The 15958-nt window shown below is 42.9% G+C and overlaps 1 long non-coding RNA gene and 1 pseudogene across 1 annotated transcript; both read left to right on the top strand.

Annotated features, from left to right (window-relative positions):
• Positions 1 to 3127: 3127 nt before the first annotated feature.
• LOC143962134 (DNA-directed RNA polymerase III subunit RPC9 pseudogene) lies at positions 3128 to 3568 on the top strand (annotated as a pseudogene).
• Positions 3569 to 9103: 5535 nt separating this feature from the next.
• On the top strand, positions 9104 to 15644 carry LOC143963630 (uncharacterized). The gene is made up of 2 exons (XR_013271014.1): positions 9104 to 9480; positions 13304 to 15644. It is a non-coding gene; the product is annotated as an uncharacterized LOC143963630 (long non-coding RNA).
• The last annotated feature ends 314 nt before the right edge of the window (positions 15645 to 15958 follow it).

The following is a 15958-nucleotide window of genomic DNA, read 5'->3' as shown; positions in this document are numbered from 1 at the left end:
CTGCAGAATAGGGCAGCAGTAGTGCACCAGCACCCTATATATTGTACAGCTATACCAGTCCTTACAAGGACCTTTGTGAACCGAGTAGCTAGTGATGTGCAGACTGTACCTCAGTCCCTACACTGATAAAGGGCTACTGCAGAATAGGGCAGCAGTAGTGTACCAGCACCCTATATATTGTCAGGCTATACCAGTCCTTACAAGGACCTTTGTGAACCGAGTAGCTAGTGATGTGCAGACTGTACCTCAGTCCCTACACTGATAAAGGACTGCTGCAGAATAGGGCCACAATCTGCAGCAGTGCACCACAACCCTATATATTGTACAGATATACCAGTCCTTACAATGACCTTTGTGAACCGAGTAGCTAGTGATGTGCAGACTGTACCTCAGTCCCTACACTGATAAAGGACTGCTGCAAAATAGGGCAGCAGTCAAGTATAATATTCTTTCTATATTTGGAAGAAAGTATATTATACGTGTACAACCCTATATACTGTACTACACCAATAACATACCAGTCCTTAAAATGACCTTTGTGGACCTAATAGTAACAGCTAGTGATTAAACTGACTGTCCCTGCTGCACACAGCATCCTTTCCCTCTCTGCACTGACAAAAGACAGGCTGCTGCAACAATCACTTGCACAGCAGTGCACTCAACCCTATATCCTGTACTACACATATACCATACCAGTCCTTAAAAGGACTTTTGTGGACCTAATAGCTAGCAATTTGTGTCACTGCAGTCTCTCCCTGCTCCACACAGCAACCTCTCCCTATAATGACACAAGAAAGAATGTAAAATGGCCGCCAGATCAGGTCGATTTATAAGTTAGGGGGAATGTCCAATTGTCCATGTGCTGAAATGTCTCCATTGGCTGTCCTGTACCCCATGATGGATGTGTCATCATGGGTCAAAGTTCTTTCACACTGTAAACACATATGTCCGCCAGGTGAACAGCGGCAATAGTCCGCCGATCGGGCAAATCACGAACGCGCAAAATTCACCGCAAAACGACCACCGGCCGAACAGTTCGGCCATCCCTATTTGTGTCCGTAAATTCATGCAGAGTGCCAGAAGCTTTTTTTTTTGGTGATCAAAAAAACCCCCTCCCCCCAACTGCTAAGTCAGCTGATAGCAATCCTCTATCTGCCAACTTTGCCAACCCATACACACTATACCTACCTCTTTTGTGGTCAGATTTATGGATGAATTCAACAAAGCATGTAGTGCAAGGGCCTGAATACTTTCAAATGCTACTGTTTAACCCCCCTGACGGTATTCCCGAGTCTGACTCGGGGTGGATTTTTCATACCAAAAGCGGTATCCCCGAGTCAGACTCGGGACCGCATCGCTGGATCCAGGAGGAGGTTTACTTACCTTCTCCCTCGGATCCAGCGTTGTCTCCCCGCTGTACGAGCGAGCCGTGTCTCGCTCGATGCATTACATCGCCGATCTCCGTGCCCTGCGAGCGTTGTGACGCACGGGCACGGAGATCGGCGCCAAATTCAAAAAGTGAAACAAACAGTAAACATACAGTATAATGTAATCTTACAGATTACATTGCTGTATGTAAATATTTCACATCCCTGTTGTCCCTAGTGGTCTGCCCAGTGTCCTGCATGCAGTTTTATATAATAAAAACTGTTTTTTATGCCTGGAAACTGGAGATTGTCCATAGCAACCAAAACTGTCACTGTACATCAAAAATGATTTTAGACCAGCTAGAAAACAGAGATAATAAATTAGAATCACTCGCAGAATTGAGCGATAGCGATTTGTGGGGAGATCCGTCATCAAATACTAAAAAGTAATGACAGTGACAATTCTGCAACTGAGCAAATTTCAGTGTTTTTGATTTGATTACATTATTGAATAATTTTTATTATTGTTATATTATTATTTGGTATAATTATTTATAATTATTTATTATATTATAATTTATGATTTAATTTTTCAAACTTTATCATACCCGGGATGTCTGCTAGACTCTGGTTTGGACAGATTTAAGAGAGTTATTCCTAAGAATTGCAGGACTACAATATAAAACGCCAAATTTTCATGAAAAATAATGGTACCGCTTTTAGCACCTAAAATCCGAAATAATCGTACCGCCAGGGAGGTTAAATTTTGTTTCTCCTATTATTATCTTGATAGGTAATAGCAGAATGTAAAAATGTGCTTCCAATTGTTCAGTGTGTATTTAAAAAATGTTTTTATTATGGCACTTCTTACCTGTCCAGTGGGCTGCCAATAGTGTAAGTAAGGAAGGACTGGCCAAAGTTAACACACATTATTTATGCATTCAGCTCTCAATGAAATGGAGAGGATTACCTGTCCAAAACATCTCCCCCCCCCCCCAAATTTTTGCAATGGGCCATCAGATGGGGTGAGGAATCTCATAAGTGGACCTTATACTTTTGTCCTTCAATACTCATTTCAAAACATTTTATACTTATGTTGGCCAAAAATGTTTGTGTCTAATCTGCTTGCAATGTTGATGTGCAAAATTACAATTTTTTTTTTCTTGTTTGACTCCACAGTTTCCTTCAACACCATAGGAATGGCAGACTGTGGCCTGCCACTTTGCCACCCATTGGGACTTTCCAAATTGTGGAGGTGCAATTGATGGGAAACACATCCACATCGTCCCACCCCCCCAACTCGGGGTCGTACTATTATAATTACAAGGGGTATAATAGTATAGTGATGTTGACAGTGGTGTCAGCTACCTACGAGTTCTTGTATGTGGACGTGGGGAAAAATGGCCTGATGTCGGATGGTGGAGTGATCAGTTTGGGCTTGCCACCTCCAGAGGATGTGGATGAAGCGTTTGCACTGCAATGCAGCCATTGCCGATGAGGACCCTCACCCCAGACCAGAGGGTTTTTAATTACCGGCTGGCCAGAGCCAGAAGAGTAGTGGAGAACACTTTCTTGATAATGGCCAGCCGGTTCCATCTATTTTTGACTCCAATCCACATGGCAGAATATAAACTGAATCATATAGTGCTTTCCTGCTGCATTTTGCACAATTATCTAAAAAGGAACTCATGAGCTTCTATACAGGGCGCTTGTTTCCGGGGGGAAGGAGAATGGTGTAGGACCACGTCCAGGAAGAAAGCATGGAGGTAAAAGATACAAATGCGGCATTGCTAAGTAATTATGAGGTTTTATATCTACTTACAGACTTGAAAGCACAGCAAAGGGAGGCAAGAAAAAATAAGAACAGTGTTGGACAGCAGAATCTTAATACCATCATGTATGAGACATTGAAATATTTGTCCAACACACCCTGCCAGCATCAGAGTCCTGAAATAGTGCAAAAGTTCCTAACTGCAATGAAATCGCATAAATTGACCAAAGCAGAAAAGCTGCAACTACTTAAACATTGGCCCATGACAGCAGTGGAAATCCAGCTGATGGTGGAAGAGAGTGAAGAGAGGCTGACAGAAGAACAGAATGAGCAGCTCATTCAGACGGCAACAAGCATTCTTCCTGGAGATCCTGAATCTGCAACACAAGAGGAGACTAAAATGGAAGAGGATGATGTTCCAATAGGATAAAACCCATTCATCAATAACAAACAAAATCTATTCTACAATTTTTGTTTTGTCTTATGAAATATTTTGTTGGATGATCTCTAATCCTAAAATATTACGAATTCACACAAGTGAAAAATATCCTTATATATCTTCAGTTCCACCAATTTATTTTATTTATTTTTTTCTAACTAAAATGCTGTATTTTTTGGGGGGTAACATACGGTATTTTCGTAAAAGTATGACTAGATTGTGAATGCTAAAAAACTGTGGTTAATGAAACATTATCATAACATATATTTACTAATATAAAAAAAAAGTGAAAAAAAAAAAGAAAAAAAAAAGAAAAGGAACCCATCAAACTATATGGCCTCAGTTGGGCCTGAGGCAGACTTTCCTGAACTTTATAACCTGATGGCACTTAAAGCAGACCGTCCTGGCTTGCCCCCCCCAAAGCGCCCGAGAGGTCTGAAACAGATATACAGAGTACTTTGCGGGTAGGGGCCCATTGATATGCCAGACAATGTCTGAGAAGCATTTTTTAATACATTTAACTTTGAAACTGCAATAATATTTGTTTTTATTCACTGCTTGGGTTTGTTTTAGCTGTCTCCTAGGTTTTTCTTTTGAATTTTTTGGGGCCTTTTTTTTCTTCAACAGTGCAAACCAATTTTCTTTGAGACATGAGGTGACAGTCTCTTCTTCAGATAATATTATGTTGTGGGTCTGCTACACACACCTTGTTTTTGTTGTTAATGTTTGTAGTGCATTACTGACAAAAATATTCTTCATTTTCAGCACCATGACAGAAATATGTGGAGTCATGAAAATGGCGTGATTGGGGCAAATTAAAAAGCACTGTGGGTGTAATTTATTAAAGGCAAATCCACTATGCACTACAAGTGCACTGCAAAAGTTCACTTGAAACTGCACTTGGAGTGCAAAGTGGATTTTCCTTTAGTAAATAACACCCATTGTCACAGAAAACACCAACTTTACTACAAAAAACGCTTTTGAGCATTGAAAGAAGATTTCAACATTGTTGATGATAAGAACATTTTTTACTCATAGCACATTCACACATGTGCGTTTATAAAAGGGTTTTTACAACAAACCAACATTTTTGGTGTAAATAACATTATTTTTGGTAACATTACTAAAACTAGCCGTTTTTTATAAAACAAGCATTTTTCAAAGCATAACATACAGAACTCAGGAACTTACAAAGTTCAAGTTTGAAAAGTGAAGACAATATCAGACATGAATATGTCCAAACTGTGTTGATATTGCCTTCATCAGATGGGGTGACACCCCTATAAAAGCCAAATTTGGAAGATACACACAAATTGTGATTCAAACTGGGCATTTTCCTCCTGATCTCATGCCCAATGTCAACATGTACTATCTCCCGTCATGGGGGATCAATGTACGTGTTTTGGGGGTGCAACCCCTTAATCTTAGCCACTTTAGTAGCAAGGAAGGGGTTGCACCCACAAAATGCGTACATTGATCCCCCATGATGGGAGATAGCACATGTTGACACACTGTGTGCATCTTCCAAATTTGGCTTTTAAAAAAATATAAAACTGTTTTTTAAAATCGCAAATCGATGCTAGCTAGTTTTGGGTGTTTCAGATTTTCCCTAAAACATCAATGATGTTCTTCATTTTTTGTTGAACATCATTGATGTTTTTCTTGCATTTTTCTAAATCACGATTGCACCCCATTATCTCCCCGATGAGGATCTGGGCACTTTCACTGGTAAAATTAGATTCTTCTTCCACAACATCTACATCACCTAAAAAGAAACAAAAAAACACACCATATGTATTATAAAAATGCAGGCATACATCTATTACCTGAAGCTGTGGTCTCAGACACTCACCTGTTGTGGTGCCAATTTCAACAACCTCTCCTTCCTCCTCCTCCTCTGCTTCTGGTTTTGGGATTTCCCCTTCTTTGGGAGGTGTGGGGTGCCTGGTGTCCTCAGATGTCCTGAGTCTTCTCTCCCCTATGAGAATGTAAAAAAGGAATACTTAGCAAACCGATATTTGAGGGCAGAAATAGGAATATGAAACATTGCTTGGAAGTGTCGTACTATTGTCTTTTTTGGCAGAGTTCAAAGCTGAAAACATTATTTTTGACACTTTCTAAAGCTGGAATACTTACCTGTTTTGTGAAAGTTTCACAGATGGAGACACCCCTATAGTATCCACTGGAGAACATGTGTGGGACACCCTAATAAAAAGGGTGTTCTAGTGTCCCACACTAGTGCTCATGAGTCCAGATGTGTAAACAGCTGCTGAGTGTCCTCTCCTTATACTGAATCAAGTTTGCATTTCACTCTAGCTACAAACCCCTCTAGACAACAAACTTCCTTTGACTAGAAACAGGCCTAAAAAAATGTAGTTAACTGCAACTTTCCAAAACATCGTGATTTAGTGGGCGAACAAGCAATGTTTACTACGAACGATTGAACCCATGAACATGAAAGTAGTACAACACAATAATAATAATATGAACACACGACAACTACTTACGTTTTTTGAAGAACTCACTTGATCTTTCTGTACTGATCGTGCTCCCTCAGTTTCAGGTCTGACCAGCGTTTCCTCAGTTGATCCTTGGATCGTCCTACCCCAAAATGCTTCTGCAGACTCTTCACAACTTTAGTCATGATCTTGGCCTTTCTGATATTTGGGTTTGGGTAAGGTCCATACATCATATTTGTTCCTCTTCAATATGTCCACCATCTCCAACATCTCTACAAAAGACATATTTGAGGCCTTAAATCTTCGCCTCCGGGATCAGGATGTTTCTGGCTCCGGGCTTTCCTTGTCCTCCTCGTTGCTGTAATTAGAATGCACCTGCTGTGTCTCCACCATGTGCTCTCCCCACTGTGCCGAAAGAGAAGGGGCGGGTAATAGACTAGAAAGAACGTCAGAGGTGGTTGGAGTTTCATGCATGTGCAGTGTATATAAAACGTAACATGTATGTATGGTACGTACGATCTGTCAGCGGAGGACGAAGTATCGGAAGCAACAATTTTTAGAACAAAGGTACAATTTTAACTTGGTACATCACTGGCCTATACTGCTTCTAGAATGAGGCCTATATTGGGTCAAGATTAGGAGAGTTTAGCCTGACATTAGGGTTTGTCTTGTGTTGTGTCTTGCAGAGTAAATGGATGAGTTCAAAGACCACGGTTTTCTGTCTATTTTCATAGACAAGTACAGGGAGCTGCCCTGTCTATGGCAGGTGAAACACCCCCATTATAACAATAGAGGCAGGCAGCGCTGTAGAAACTGCTGGAGTTGTTGAAGCCGGTGGTCCCCACGGCAAGCATCCCCTATTTAAAAGCCAAAATTGGTGGCCTGAGGAGTACATATCTGAGGGAGGGCAAGAAGGTCCAGGACTCCATGAGATCAAGAGCTGCAGCAGATTAAGTTTATGTCCTCAGGCTGTGGTACTATAAGAGACTGCATTTTATATAGACCGGATTGAAATCCGGGAGTCCGTCTCAACCTTCCTTCCACGCTTCGTTCCACCCCAGATGAGGCTTCCAATGCCCACCCTGGGCAGGAAGAAGTGGAGGAGCCCAGCTTGAGCCAGGTATAGTATTGTTCTACATATTTTTTGAGTAAAAATGAATGAGGTTAACTAGATGTGATTATTGATCATGAATTGCTGATTTAATAAAGTGTTTTACATATCAATAGACATTATTAGCCAAAATAATTGGAACGAGAATGAAAAATGCTGCGCTCAGAATTGTTTTTTTTTCTATTTGTTAACATTCAATTTGCAACAGGCATGAGCTGAACATTGTGTGGGATTGATGAACCAAAAACTAAAAGTATGTCCCTTTTTCATACACAGGAAGACCTCAGCCAGGAGGAGGGCCTGGAATGTGGCAGCGAGGAGATGGCTGTGGAATGTGGCAGCCAGGAGGAGGTAGGGGTTAGTGGCAGCCAGGAGGAGGCAGGGGTTAGTGGCAGCCAGGAGGAGAGCAGGCCTAGGAGCCTGACAGAATCTCAGGTCCCTCCCCTCCACCTTCCAACCAAAAGGCCCAGAAAGGGGGGGAATGTGGAGGAGTCAGCGCTCAGGCTGATTGGGGAGGCTTCTGCGGTCCTCAAAACCACCCCCACTCATCAAGAGGCCTTTGCTGCCTTGGCTGCCTGTAAACTGGAGAAAATGGGGGGAACCCCTCATGTGTGAGGAACTAATTTACCTCACACTAAACAATGGGTTGAGGGGCGAACTAACCCAAAAAACCCACCTGCGTGAGTTGGACCATACTCCTCCTCCTCCTTCTGCCACACCTCCAACACCACAGCCACAGCCTGGAAGGAAGCGTGGAAGGAAGACAAGATAGTGATGACCCGGGTTCAGTCTGATCTGACAAAAGATGCAGGCTCTTGTATGACCACAGCCTGGGGACATAGATGTCATTTGTTACTGTACTCCCTTATATATGGACTCCTCAGGCCACCAATTTTGCCTTTAAATAGTTGACGTGTGCCCTGGGAGCCAAAGGCTTCGCCAATTTCACAAGTTTCTCCAGTGTTGTCTTCCTCTTTATTTGGTTATGACACCTAATAAAGTTTTTTTTTGTTAAAGAAATACTTACCGATGTGTTTGACTTCAAAAAGGACAGTTTATTTGTGAGTAGGCAGGTACATTTAAAAAATACAAAGTCAAATTAACAAGGGACGTCAATAATAAACAACCTGCTCGGGATTAAAAAATAAAACAATAAAATAAAAAGATAATAATGGTGTTGTGGTAAGTTGACACACAAAACACACAAAAAAATTATGAAGATGAACAAAAAAAAAGGGAGCTCTTGATTAGTGATGGACGAACTTCCGACGGGATGTTTCGCGAACCCGATCCGCGAACATGCCCAAATCTGGGGATCTTGGACGGCGCAGCGGAAGAGACGCTAGCAGCGGAAAAAGAGGAGTCAGCCGAGGAGGAGAGGGAGGATGGAGTAGGAGGAGAAGAAGAGGTAGACCTGCATGCAATCCGTGGCGGTAAAACCAAATCTACATGGGTGCCACGTGTTACATGCTTGACGGCCGTCAGAAGGTTCACCCAATGGGCAGTAAAAGTTATATACCTTCTCTGCCCGTGTTTGCTAGACCACATGTCTGTGGTCAGATGTATCTTGGCACCGACACTGTGTGCCAGAGATACATTAACTTGCCGCTGAACATGGCCATATAGCTCTGGGATGCCCTTCTGTGAGAAATACTTCCTTCCTGGGACCTTCCATTGAGGTGTTCCAATGGCCACAAATTTTCGGAAGGCCTCCGAGTCCACCATTTTATATGGCAGTAGTTGGCGGGCTATAAGTTCTGACAAGCCAGCGGTCAACAGTTGGGCAAGAGGGTTATCCGGTGTCATAATTATAAGGGAATACTTATTAAAGTTACCAAAAGATATACTAGGTTAAAGGTCTAAGATAATATGCTTAGGCGTGCATTTCACTAAGTTCAGAATTAAGATGCAAGATGTTGACATATTAGGAAGCATCTGTTTGCGGTAAGAGGCACAAAGCTAAGAAAGGACTGGTTACGCAAGAATATGGTCAGTCAGCAGATGTTGAAATGACGAAATAACTATCAGAAGATTGTATTTCACCTTTGACTTAGATAATGTCATGAGTTTAAGAAAAATGTCGATGTATGTATGAATTACCTGATTGGCTAAACCACAGGGCTGTCCTTTAGCTCAAACTAAATAAAACTGCTGTGTGTGCTTCAATATGCACATTCATTATTCACGTACAATCCTGTGTATGTGTGATGTTTGTCCACCGGTGAACGGGACCTCCGCTCTTCCATCCTAGCCTAGGCTACCAGGGGTTACTTACAGAAGACGAGCAACCTAACAGTTTTGGTACCAGAAAAGTGGGGTTCGTCTTGCGACAGGTAGGTCACTTTACTCTTTTTACCTGATTGGTGAATGGTGTAAACACTTACTCTGTCCGGGCGGCCGCTACGAACTTAGTTTAAATTTAAAAGAAGTAACTGTGCCTTCGCGGCGGACTAGGCTGGTCCCTCGGAAGGTTAAAAGGGCTCGCAAGGAATTTATAGGTTTAGGGGAGTCCGACTAGGTTGGTCTGACTTAAAACTATTGGTAATAGTATTTTTAACACAGGAAGTAGTAGATTACGCCCGTGACAAAGGGATTGGTGGAGTGGACGCCCATTTGAATTTTTTTTTTTTAAAAGTGCACTATAAATTGATAAATGTATTGCAATACGGTTATTTCATGTCTTAAAGTATATTAAGAATATGTCTGTTTCTCTCTAGGTACGTGTGTAAGTATATAGAGTATAAGTTTTAATATAGAGTATAAGGAAAATAATTGTTGTTGTTTAAATGAGTGCAGAGTATGAGGAGCCCTCTTGTAGTGACATAGCATCCGCCTGCCCCCATTGCACGTTAGGTCTACTCTTCCTAAGAATAGATGACAAGTGGATTTTACTGACCACCAGACCAAGGGGGTTCTCTTGCAGACTTGGTGTAAGAGGGGTATATCCCGCCACCAGGAAAGATTTACCCTTCATCGTATATTAAGGGTAAATCTTCATAGTTTTATATAAGTCCATCTGCCCCAAAAAAGATCAGGGATCCTACTCCCAGACCAGAAACCGGATTGTTGGACAAACCGGGTGTTATCACCTGTGTCCTGCCACTAGACACACACTGCCCAGACTACTAGATGGGGAATTCTGCAGCAACCCAAGCCATGGCCACCCCATCACCCTATGAATTTGTCAGTAATATGATCCCTGGCCCCCAGGTAGAACCATTTTGGACACAAGTCCGGGAAAGGTGTCACCAATTGGGAATCCATGACCCAGGACCCCAAGGTCCTTGTTCAGAGGAAGACTGGCAAGAAGTCAGTAAAATTTGTCAGGTACATAAGCATTCTTATCCTCCCTGCAAAGGGGCTGACCCACAATACATGAAGGATTGTTTCTGTGCATGGAACAAATGCCTTGGAAAATATAGGCAATTGTGGACAGCAAGGACATTGGAAATCCCAGTGCCCTTATAGGACTGGACAGATTAGAGCAAGAGGCAGAGGCAGGGGATTTAACCCCCAGACCCGCCCACAGTATCCCCGTTATCTGCCATACCAGAACCCTCGTCAACCACTACCCCAATATCCTACACAGCCACAAATAATGCACCGAGGGAAACTCTGTTGGTATTAATGGGACACCTGTCACCCATCCCATCACTCCACCACTGACTGTAGCCACTCCAGAAGGACAGAAATTATGTACCCAAACTTTTGCCGTCTTGTCCTCATGCCCTGTGCCCCTTATGGGACGGGACCTCTTGGCACAACTGTGTATTACCATTAAGTTTAATAAAGAAGGTTCCCTTACCGCTAGTTCACCATTATGTGACTTACATGGCCCTAAGCGACATGCACACAGAAGGTTCCCAAAAAGACATGCACACAGGATTTTCTTTCTAATGATACCTTCCTCCCTTGACCATCACACAATTTGGGCAGAAAACAAAGGTAGTGTGGGCTTTATTAATTGCACACCATATGCACCCCAAATGCGGTCAGATGCAGGGATACAATATCAAAAACAGTATCCCCTACCCCCAGAGAAAGTCAAAGGCATCTCCCCTCAAATTAATGATTACATATCAAAAGGTATCCTGAAACCAATCATCAGTCCCTGGAACACGCCCATTTACCCCGTAAAAAAAGGCCAGTGGGGAGTGGAGACTTATACATACAAGACCTAAGGGCAGTAAACAAACAAGTGATTCCCCTCCCACCCCTAGTCTCAGACATCACTTTTATTTTCTCATGCATACCGGCAGACTCTCTATGCTACACAGTAATTGATTTAGCGAATGCTTTCTTTAGCATTCCCATTGCAGAGGAAGCCCAACCTATGTTTGCTTTCTCCTGGGCCGGGGGCCAACTAACCTGGCAAGGGTATGTAGACAGTCCAGCCGCCTTCTCTATGGTACTCAACGAGACTGTCAAGTCTTGGACATCTGAGCGAGGGTCGGTACTGATACAGTATGTGGACGACTTGCTCCTGTGCAGTCGAACTGCTGAAGATTGTGCGGTCGATTCAACATCACTGTTGGGACACCTAGCCCGAGCTGGACACCTCGCCTCCAGGAAGAAGGTGCAATGGTGCCAGTCCCAGGTTGAATACTTAGGTTGTATCCTTAGAGAAGGAACAAGGCTGGTGTCACCTAAACGTGCCGCAGCCCTACAAGCTCTCAGTCCGCCAAAAGACAAGGCCGCCCTACTCTCATTTTTGGGTGCAATTGTATATTGCCGCCAATGGATCCCTGACTGTTCTCATTATGATAGTATCCTAAGAGAGGCTACTGGCTCGACAGCCCCTAAATTAATAGATTGGACTGAAGACAGACTACAAGCTTTTCAAGCTCTATTAAACAGTCTGTCAAATGCTCCCGCCCTGGGATTGGTAGACTATGGTAAAGCTTTTCAGCTGTACTGTGTAGTTTCAGGAAGCTCTTTTGCCGCCGTGCTAACACAACAACATGGATCAGGGTATCGCCCTGTCTCATATCTATCAAAAAAAAACTCCCCATCCAAGTACAGGGAATGCCATCCTGTCTCCAAAATCTTGCTGCCTGTGCAATGGCTGTACAAGATGCAAACAAATTAGTGCTAGGTCACCCATTGACTCTCTATACCACTCATTCAGTCACGCATCTTATTCAGAACATGAATACCCAACATATGACCTCGCAAAGACTTAGTGGTTATGAGATAACACTGATGAACACTGATAACCTCACACTCAAATATGTGCCTGCCAGCAACCCCGCTGTGCGCCTTTTGCATTCCATGTTGCGTTTACCACATGACCCAGACATTATACATGACTGTTCGGAAAAGGTTGCTGCTATTACCAGTCCCAGACCGGATCTCACTGACACCCCTATCTCAGGTGCAGAGGATGTTTTCGTTGACGGTAGCTGCTCACGTCCCTCTGACTCCACCTTTTTAACCGGTTATGCAGTTGTTCAACTACCAGACATCGTACTGGAGGCAAAATCATTACCTCCTTCTTCAGCCCAGGTAGCAGAGTTAGAAGCCCTCACTAGGGCCTGCATTCTATTCACCGGTAAAGAGGTGAACATCTACACAGACAGTAGATATGCTTTTGGAGTGGTGCATGATTTTGGTGTGATATGGGCCAATAGAGGTTTTAAAACAGCAGACAACAAAATAATTGCCAACTCCACACAGATTAGTGCTCTCCTCCAAGCCATTCTTCTTCCAAAAAAGGTAGCCATAATTAAAGTAAAGGCACACTCCTCTGACAGCAGTCGTGTTTCAAAAGGGAATGCTCTTGCTGACAGAGAAGCTAAAAGAGCTGCTGCCTTTTCCCCTAACCCACCTGCCCCCACAACAATGTTTTTCAAGGAACACTTCGCAGCACCTAACTTTAAAACTGTCATAGCACAGATGCAATCAATGGCCACAGAAGATGATGTCCATTTTTGGACACAGGAAGGATTGACCAAAGACCCTGAAGGTCTTTGGTCAAAAGAGGGGAAGATCCTGGGCATACCCGAAACAAACTGTGTACTTATAATTACCCCCATTAGACCAAGACACTGATATTGACATTTATTCTCAACAGGAAATGTACGTGAAAAATCTGGTAAGTATGCTCCACGAAATAAACGAACAAGTTTCTGTCACCTTTTTTCCCTCTTCCCACAGAACCAACGCATCCCTTCATCCCTGGGGATAAAGTGCTGATCAAACAATTAGCACAAAGAAAGAGTATCGGACCGGCTTTCTCAGGACCATGGAAGGTGGAAAAGGTATCCAGGACCGCAGTGTTAACAGACCTAGGAAACACCTGGATCCACGCCAGCCGTCTTAAAAAGTGTCCCCAGCTTCCCTCGACTCCAGAGCCCCTGGCAGTGACAGAGAGCAGCAACTCCCAAGAACAAGATCTACAAGAAGTTCAGAGAGGCATAGAACAAATTTCCCTGGAAGATCCCACACCCCCTCAAAAGGACAAAACAGAGCCAACAACTGCCGGGATGAGAAACGAAGAAGAAGAACAGAACTCTTAGATAACAAATAATCAGAACTTTAAAAAAACAAAGATGCTTTCTCCATCAGTGTCAGGGAAGGCTGTATGCCTTTGGGGTAGTCTGGTACTATTTGTATTCCTGCCCACATGGTTTATAGCCAACTGTATATATCATCCAGAAGACTTAGGTCTATTAAAAGGGATATGTGGACCACCTAAGATGAATAATACCCCCGGCCAAAGACATAGTAGAAGTATTGTACCCGTTAATGAGTCACCTAAGGGACTGACTAACAAGATGTTACTACTAAAATTCAAATATAGCTATGCTCAAAAATCTGGTTTTGAGAAATGCTGGATTTGCAGCAAGCTACATCCCAGTACAGCTAGAATCCCTCTCATGGCAGTCCCCTTGAATTTTACCCCCCTCCTTAATGGAACACCCCCTATCGTCCTAACGAATGTTACTAGGACCCTTCCAAATAAAACCCTCACTTTCCAAATTATAGGTAGAAGCCACTTCCCAGACTGGTGTTTCCGACTGGGAAACACCACAGATGGAGCCGAGGTTTGCAAACAAGCAAAACTTAACATTTCAATGACATCGTTTAACAGTCCTTCTTTCTTCCATACTTCAGATCCCACCCTAAATGCCACCTTTTTAGACTTTCTTAGCTCCAGTACCAAGACTACAATACACCAATTAATGTCAATTCTGGTGCTCTCTGGCCTTTCTGATACTCTTAGGAACGTGTTCCATAAACGACCCCTAGCTCTAGGAAATACCATATATATATGCTGCGGCAAACTCTGTCACCCCTGGATCCCAACCAAACTCCAGGGGTGGTGTTACCTTGCAGCCCTGGTTCCTATTATGGGGGTATTAGGGGATAACAAGGGAAGTCACCTCCTTGAAGCCAGCATGCATCCTAGATATCCCCTTAGACACCGTAATAAACGAGAATTGTTTTTAGAAAAAGATATGGCCTGGGCATGGTTCCCTTCCTGGACAGGGTGGGGAATTGACCTAATGAAAAGATTAAATAATTACACTGGCATAATTGATGAGATTCTGGATGAAAATTCTGATGACATAACCAAACTAAATCTAGAAACTAGGGCAATTAGGAAGCAACTAGAACTACATGAGTTGGCTATAGAAAGTATGAGTGTAGCCCTTACTGGCCTCTGTGAGACTACTGAGGATTATGAGTGCTGTACCTGGATTCATAATACCAGCATCGAAGTCCCAGACTACTATGACGTTATTGCCCAACACAGGGAAGAGGTAAATAAACTACAGAAAGAGGCAAGGAACATAGGAAAAAACTGGGATCCCTTCTCGAGCAGTTTTAGTTTTGGGGGATTAATATCTTGGCTCCGAAATACTGCCATGACAATTGTCACTGTGATTCTCTTCATTCTATTTTTATATGCCTGTTATAAGATAATCAAATGTTTATGTAAAAAGGGAAACACGGCCGCTCCGAAGGATCTGAAACTCACTTCCATTGTTAAGGATCCAACGGTATGGTATAAAAACTAAGAGCATAAGGGTTCGGAGTATGAAGCCTGTGCTATTAAATTAGAAAAGGAATGATCATTATGTAAATCACAGAATGATCAAAGGAAGGATTATAAGGGAATACTTATTAAGGTTACCAAAAGATATACTAGGTTAAAGGTCTAAGATAATATGCTTAGGCGTGCATTTCACTAAGTTCAGAATTAAGATGCAAGATGTTGACATATTAGGAAGCATCTGTCTGCGGTAAGAGGCACAAAGCTAAGAAAGGACTGGTTACGCAAGAATATGGTCAGTCAGCAGATGTTGAAATGACGAAATAACTATCAGAAGATTGTATTTCACCTTTGACTTAGATAATGTCATGAGTTTAAGAAAAATGTCGATGTATGTATGAATTACCTGATTGGCTAAACCACAGGGCTGTCCTTTAGCTCAAACTAAATAAAACTGCTGTGTGTGCTTCAATATGCACATTCATTATTCACGTACAATCCTGTGTATGTGTGATGTTTGTCCACCGGTGAACGGGACCTCCGCTCTTCCATCCTAGCCTAGGCTACCAGGGGTTACTTACAGAAGACGAGCAACCTAACAATAATTTTTTTACGCTCGAACATTTGGCCCAAGGAAGCTTGCCTTTTTCCAGAAAAACGTGAGGACAGCATGATGGAAGGTGGAGTGGAGGACAATTCTGAGGAAAGAGGAGAAGGAGAAGTAGAAGAGGCTGGACGGTAAGAGCCTGGAGTGTGGCTTTGGGGGTTCCATTGCTCCCACTGGGCTCGGTGATGGCAGCTCATGTGCCTTC

This window comes from Lithobates pipiens, unplaced genomic scaffold, assembly GCF_037356315.1.
Source record: "Lithobates pipiens isolate NorthernLeopardFrog02 unplaced genomic scaffold, aLitPip1_a1.2 Scaffold_8, whole genome shotgun sequence".
Taxonomy (NCBI): Eukaryota; Metazoa; Chordata; class Amphibia; order Anura; family Ranidae; genus Lithobates; species Lithobates pipiens.
Note: the sequence above shows the minus strand (reverse complement) of the source record. Positions and strands in the feature narration are given on the sequence as shown.